At 41.1% G+C, this 5,730-nt stretch overlaps 1 protein-coding gene across 1 annotated transcript in view; it reads left to right on the top strand.

The window, feature by feature from the left end:
- The window catches only part of usp28 (ubiquitin specific peptidase 28), a 39,281-nt gene extending 37,941 nt beyond the window's left edge, over positions 1–1,340 (top strand). Inside the window, exon 27 of the mRNA XM_031571585.2 lies at positions 1–1,340. This exon is cut by the window's left edge and continues 358 nt beyond it. The gene's annotated coding sequence lies outside the window, so the exon portion shown is untranslated.
- The last annotated feature ends 4,390 nt before the right edge of the window (positions 1,341–5,730 follow it).

Here is a 5,730-nt window from a genome sequence, read left to right as displayed (position 1 = left end):
GATCACCTCTTGACTAAGACCTCCATGTCAACATCAAGTCCTCTCCAAATATTCAGTACTGGCCAACAGTTAACATATCGCACAACCAAGAGGCTTTATCCTGAATATTTGTTTCCATCACATTATGATATTTATGTTGTTGCAATTCTGTATGCTGAGAAGGATAAGTGTGGTGTGGTTAGAATAACTTGAACCGGCTTCTTTCTAGTGACTTTTCTGACACTGTTGAAACTGTACGATTTTGAAGAGCAAGTACTGAGAAGGTGATGTAATGCCTGATCTAGGTCGTCGCTATAGCAACCACGCCCTGAGGATGCACGCTAACTTGTCAAACACTGGATTGTTTGTCGCACCATTACTAAAATGCAATGTAGGAATTTTTATATATTTTTACCTTATCAAGAGAAATTAATTATAACACTGATTTTTTTTTTGTTTGTTTTGTGTATGTGCTTTGATGGAAATGTGCTTCTGATTTATCTGGCAGTCTTCTGGTGTTGAGATGTTAGCTGTGGCTTGTGGCATAATGTATTGGTTAGCGTTAGCGCTGTGCACACAGTCATAGCAAAGCTAGTTTCAGAGCTAAAGGCATAATGTATTGGTTAGCATTAGTGCTGTGCACACAGTCATAGCAAAGCTAGTTTCAGAGCTAAAGGCATAATGTATTGGTTAGCATTAGTGCTGTGCACACAGCCATAGCTTAGCTAGTTTCAGAGCTAAAGACATAATGTATAGATACACATGTATGTATATGAACTGGGAATGATCTCACTGACGTAACACATGTCACTGGGGTGATGGTTTGATGCCATGTCTTCTTACTGAGTAGTTCTTAAGTAGCGACTAGCAATATGAGATGTTTTAAGAACTAGCAATATGAGATGTTTTAAGAAAATATTTTAATGGAAACCTGCTTATTCTTTACCGTGAATGCATTAATGCTGTCAGACTGGGGTGAGTTCACCCAAAGATGAACAATCATTTATCTTGCAGACGCAAAATCACCACTGTGGTCTATTCTATAGGAGAACGAACCACGACTTCTCGCACAAAATCACTAAAAATGATTTTTACAGATGTTCGGTAAGATTTCTTGCATTGCCTTTAGTAAAATGTTTTTAGAAAGCTTTTACACTAAAAGCTTTTTTGGCTGTGACGGTAAACAGGGAAAGTCACGACTGCAGTGATGTGTAAAAGTCCTGCTTTTGGGTGTGGCTCTGTGTGGTCACGTGTCGCACCATGTAAGTCACGTAGCGTCACGTAGAAGGCTTCCTCACGTCTTTGCATACAGCAGCAGGTCTTTCACAGCTTCTAATAAAAGGTCAAAAGGTCAACCTCTGCAACTGTGTGCCTTGTGCTGTTTGCTGAATGGGCGTTGATAGGTGAAAATTCACCCTAGTTACCTCAGGACTCCGGAGCTGCATATAAGTATATTTATTAGACAGACAACAATTGCAATCGGGCTCACTCCCAGCACAAGGCTGAAAGTGAAGCAATGATAAACACATCGCACAAGGTTTATATAGACAGAAGTTTAGCGTTCAGCAGGGATACCCACGTGGTGGATTTCTGATGTCCGAAGCAAGGATGGAAGTTTTGCAAGGTCGGAAGAAGCACAGTTCGAACCTTCTCATCACCCTTGGTCTAAACATGCTCTTGTACATGTGCAGACTAAGTGGCACCTAATATTCTAAGTTACACACACGCAGAAAGACAGAAAAGCCATGTTCCTGCTTACATAAGTACATGATTCATATAAGGTAATTAATAATACAAGGCACTTGATTATTATATTCATAAGTCATTAACAGTGTTTGGAAATTATCTCCATCAGTCCCTCCTTTTATCCGTTTCAATGGATAATTCAAAATCACAATCAAAATCACAATTAAAATCACAAATCATCTTTCTTAATTCGTCAATTATCAATTTCAATGGATAACTTCAAAATCATCACTCTGAGCTTCATCACATGGATTTTCGGAACAGAGATCATTACTGAACATTATTTCATCTCATCATAAGTCAATAATTTAAAATGTCATCATATTTCTCATCACACATTTGTATACTTTGCATTTGTAGGCCAAGATAGTGGGTGTCGAGTGTGAGTGTGTGTGTGTGTGTGTGTGTGTGTGTCATTAGCTCGCCTAGGCTTCAGATAACATTCAAACAAGGCCTCTTTGCTCTGTCCTTGAAGGCCCTGTTCCCCATCAGGCATTCTGTTGGACAACTTTTTGCATCTTTTGTAGGATCAGATCTAAGTCTTTCCCATCTCGGGTGTTATCAGGGACATATGTGCAACATTGGTCAGTACTAAGCATGACACAAATGCCTCCATTCATGCAGTGAGAATTTCAAGCACGGTTGTTTTTTGCCGCGTTAACCTGGAGTTGGCGTGTAGTTCTTCTCTGATCTTTTGTAGTCCGTCTGTGGTCAGGTTCTGGAACTTCATCTCAGCGTAGTAAAGGAAGTTAATCCAATCTGTGTGTGCTCCGATGACGCACCAGGGGCAGAGGGTAGATGCCAGGCCATTGGCTGCTGGGTTCAAGGCTTTGTAGTGGTCTGGAATGCCTCAGGGAATGCCCAGGCCATCGACCAGATCCCGCTGTCATCCCCTGCTTCTCTCCTCCCTCGTACGGAATGCATTGGAACGTTCCTCAGGTACTGGTGAGTCTTGGACCTGGGGGAAATCTGAAAAAGGTTGTACCAACATTGTTCTAGCACAAGGCCCAGACCAACCCACAGGTAGTGTAGCTCTTAATTCACCATCCCCACTTATCAGCTATGGCTATATCCTGTACTTCAAGAAGTCTGCCATTCAAACACATCTCCGCTATTCTACATTCAGTGGAAGTATTTAACTGTATTTCTCTCCCATTATCTATCACATGTGTAATGGTTTTACATTGTGTCCAGTGTCCTAGGTGTGGATCGTTCTTTCCCCAGGTTTTAAATAGCATTCAAACAGAGCATCTTTTCTAATAATGTGTGGAGGTGGGGGCAACATTGTCTGGCATGTAGGGTCAGTTAAAATGTGAACAGTCATGCTGTATAGCTGTATCCATTAAACGCCCTATTTCCCATTCATCAGCAAACATTCTGGCAGAACACATTGGCTGTTGTATGTAGTTACATTGGGCAGGAAGATATGAACATTCTTTTCTACGACACGAGGTGTCCGCTAGATGGCACATCTCACACGTGCACTTGATAGCTAAGAGTAAGTTGACCATGTTTCTTCCAGGCTTCAGTTTCTCTAAATTCTTTGTCGCAGTGATCTATGTCATAAGGTACAGGGGTCGCCAGGAGTGGTTTGGTCGGCACCCTGGGCCCTGCACAGACTAAACAGACTAAACTAACTTGTGGTACTTGCGTTCTGACGGTCTGATTTACCCATTTCCATCACGGATGATCTTTAGCCAGGCCCCATCGTGGATATTCGTCCAGGGCCTGTGTTTGCTGTATCATTCATAAGTATGTTACTAGAACAACAATGTAAAATCCTACAGTCGTTGCTAAGAGTCCCTCACATCCTCTGGCCCACTTTCCGTAACCTCCTATGACCTTGCAGAGGAAGAGACCTCTTACTCCACAATTTCCACTAGGTTCTAATCCCCCAGGAGAGTACTGTATCTTCTGCCAGCGGTTGAGACGAATAGAATCTAAACATCTAAACCCCTTTGTAGGCTGGTCTTCTGTCACAGTGGGCACACCCTGGAAACAGCAAAGAAAGATGATCTTTATTCCTCTGCCTCAGCCGTGTGCAGGCTTACCCGTTTGCATTGAGCCAGAAGTATCCACGTGACTCTATCAGCTATTTTGACTGCGGTAGGTGTTGACAGTAGCACTTGTTATGGTCTGTCCCACTTGGGCGAATGGCAGTGTTTTCTTTTGAGGCTGTTGATTAGGACCCAATCTCCTGGTCCAACCTTGAATTCAGCCTCACAGTGTTCCTGTGTAGGGGAGAGAAGTCTGAGAGCATTTAGTTTCGACATCATCTTTGCCATATATTCTGCAAATGTATATTCAATCTCTTTGTCTGTTTCAGCAAATAGTTTGAGAGTTTAGGCAGTGTAGATTCTTCCATACATCATTTCAAACAGTGATAACAACATGCATGCTTAATTTCACTAATTTCACTCTTGGATTCTCAAATTGCTTTCAATAGGTCGGTTCATTCTTTCTACCAGTGCGGCTGGGGGTTGTATGAACAGTGATTGTCTATGGCTAGACAATATTTCTTTCTTTCGTTGGGATTTAACCCAATAAAATCAATAATGAATGATTAAACATCTTTCTCATGAAATATAAAAAGTACAAATATATGCTTACTATCCCCACTTATTGAGGCATGTTTTCACCATGGCTCAATATTGCAGCATATCTTTTAATATTGTGAGATCTAATTCTTCAATTGTGTATGTGTCAGATGGTTGTTGTAGTGGCCTGGTTAGTGGCCTTGTCTGCTTTGTGGTTTCCCAATGAAACCGGGTCTTTGCATGTGTGTGCGCAATCAGTTCAATTAGTTCCGCTGCTTGTGCAGAATAGTGTGGAAGTATTGGCTATGCGTTCAAGGTTTATTTGCTTGAACCATCAACAAACAATAGTTAAATCAGCTTCTGGAAAAGGCATATCTTGTAGGTCAGCTCTGGCTGCCATAGTTTTTATCTGTCCTCTGCCGTAAGTAAAAGTGTAACTGGGTTAAATGTCACGCAGCGCTCAATATTGATATGAGGCTGAGTGAGCAAAAAAATTTTAAATATAAAAATAAGCATGTGAACTTTCAGTGGTAAGTGTCTGTTTAGTTACAATAGGAGCAGAGGCCTGCACCGGCCAAGGCTGCAGCCACTACTGCTTGTAAACATTCAGACATTGCTTGGGCTACTGGATCTAGCCGTGTGCCTAGTATGCCACTGGTATCAACTTTAAGTCCCACTTATGCATTAACACAGATGTTATATAACCTTTTTTTTTAGTCTACAGTTTGTATGAATGGCTTTGTCATGTTCATGGATGTGCTAGGACAGCAGAACTGACCAACAGTTGTTTTATCTGTTCAAATGCCTGCTTTCCATCTTTAGGCCTTTTAATAATATCTCCTGCTGACCTGGGCTGAGAATAAGTAAACTCTGCAACATTTGTGTTTCTAACTCGTGGTTAGGAATCCATTATCTCAGAAGTTAGTCATTCTCAGAAAATACATAATTTATTTCTTTGTCTGTGGCTGAGGTGCTTTTTAAGATAGCTTTACTTTAGTGGACCATAGCTGCTAATGTTGTGGCCTTGTTCTGCTAAAAATCCTAACAACGCCAGGGTATGTTGTTTACAGGTCTTCTTATCTGGAGGAACAGCACTAGATGTTCAACAACAATTGACTGTCCCTCGAACATGTAGCTAAGTTTGAGCTCATGGCTTTGTGAGAATACAGTCTTTTGAGCCAGCACTCAGCCCCCACCCATCCTGTCTTAGTCCAATGTATCAGTCTAGGTTAATGTAGTTAGTGTGACAGGCTTACATTTCTCTTAAAATCTTGTTTTGGGCTTAACAGTGTATATTCTATACATAATAATATTTTGGGACATCATTGTTTAATTTATTCTAAAACCATGTATTGTTGGAACAATTCTAATGCCCAACCCACATCAACATCTCTTCCTAATAAGTTTGTAGGGCATGTTTTGAAACATAAATCTGTATTTTGAAATATCTCTCCTGTTCAAACTCTGC

Source organism: Clupea harengus, chromosome 8 (genome assembly GCF_900700415.2).
Source record: "Clupea harengus chromosome 8, Ch_v2.0.2, whole genome shotgun sequence".
In the NCBI taxonomy this organism is placed as follows: domain Eukaryota; kingdom Metazoa; phylum Chordata; class Actinopteri; order Clupeiformes; family Clupeidae; genus Clupea; species Clupea harengus.
Note: the sequence above shows the minus strand (reverse complement) of the source record. Positions and strands in the feature narration are given on the sequence as shown.